Genomic DNA, 1,918 nt, shown 5'->3' on the forward strand with positions numbered 1-1,918 from the left:
ACAACCTGTCTGCGAGACCTGCTACATAAAACAAATGAGTTCGCATGGACAGAAAGACATGAACAAGAGTGGATGAATCTCAAAACAGTGCTGACAACCACACCTGTACTCACCTTCTTTGACCCAACAAAGAGAATCAAAGTGTCAACGGATGCATCAAAGGATGGCCTAGGTGCGGTCTTGCTACAAGCAGAGGGTGAAGATTGGAAGCCTGTTGCCTATGCCTCCAGGTCTATGACTGATACTGAGTGTCGATACGCCCAGATTGAAAAGGAATGTCTAGGCTTGGTAGTTGGATTAGAAAAGTTCCATGGCTACATATATGGACTTCCCACCTTCACAGTTGAGACAGACCACAGCCCACTGGTTGCCATCATAAAAAAAAATCTGAATGAGATGTCTCCAAGGATTCAACGACTCATGATGAAACTGCAAAGATATGACTTTGAACTGATCTACACACCAGGCAAATACATAGTGTTAGCAGATGCACTATCCCCCCCAAAAAATAGGAACAGGAAAGCTACAGTTCTTGAGGAAGTACGACCAAGGTCATACACTGTTAGAACTGAGGAAGGGCAGATTCTCAGGAGGAACCGCTGTTCCCTTCTGAAAGTATCCAAGAGCAGATTGATGACAATGCCGCAACTGAATCTTGTCATTCACCACCAGAACAATCTCATGAAAACACATCAGACTTACCCGTGCTGAGAAGACCCACACGTGTAGTAAAAAAGCCTGATAGACCTAATCTTTGAGTACAAAGAAAAACCATATTGAAAGTGTATTGACTGTTGTGAAAATGTTTATGTTTATAGAGCACCAACAAAAGTGTTACTGATATCATCTTTATCGTTTTTCTTGAAAGTTGATTGATATTGATTTTGTTAACCTCAAAGAAAGGGGGATGTAATGATCAATAACATGTCATTCTGGAGTGGTACACTAGATGGAGCCATAGAGCTGTATAGAGCTGTATATTTAGTTGTATGTGTTTAAGACTACACTACCCATGATGCACTAGGCTACCCAGAAGGCAGTAGTCAAGATGGAAGCCTGCACACAGAAGCACACATGCTGAATCTCTACAGATGCTGTACCTAGAGAACGTGTACTGAATAAATGTCTAGCTAGGAGCTAGCTGTTCATAATAAGAATGTCTAGTTATTAATGAACATAACACAAATTGGGCGTGTAATTGGCAAATTAATTTCATCACAGATAAGTGTGAGGTGGTGCACTTTGGTAGTAAGAATAAGGAGGCCACATACTGCTTGGAAAATAAGAGTCTAAATGGGGTAGAGGAGCAAAGGGACCTAGGGGCACAGCTACACAAATCACTAACAGTAGTGACGCATGTTAATAAGGCTATAAAAAACAAAACAAAGCACTGAGGTTCATTTCTAGAGGGCTAGAAGCAGAGAAGTTATGTTAAACTTGTATAGAACTTTGGTTAGACCACACTTGAGTACTGTGAACAGTTCTAGTCTCCATACTCTAAAAAGGATATCGAGGCACTGGAGAAGGTGCAAAAAAGATTCACAAGCATGATTCCAGAACTGAGAAGATGTACTTATCAGGAAAGGCTGAACAAGCGGGGGCTCTTTTTTCTAGAAAAGAGAAGACTGAGGGGTGACCTGATAGAGGTCTTTAAGATTATGAAAGAGTTTGATAGGATAGACGTAGAGAAGATGTTTCCACTTGTGGGGAGACCAAAACTAAAGGTCATCAATATAAGACTATAAGACAGTCACTAATACTGTAAATCCAATAGGGAATTCAGGAGAAACTTCTTCAACCGAAGAGTGGTTTGAGTGTGGAACACGCTACCACAGGGAGCGCTTGATGTGAATAGTATAGATTTAAGGGGAAGCTAGATAAACATGAGGGAGAAAGGAATGGAAGGATATATTGATAG

Source organism: Somniosus microcephalus, chromosome 5 (assembly GCF_052327205.1).
Source record: "Somniosus microcephalus isolate GS21.2 chromosome 5, FLI_Smic_1.0, whole genome shotgun sequence".
In the NCBI taxonomy this organism is placed as follows: domain Eukaryota; kingdom Metazoa; phylum Chordata; class Chondrichthyes; order Squaliformes; family Somniosidae; genus Somniosus; species Somniosus microcephalus.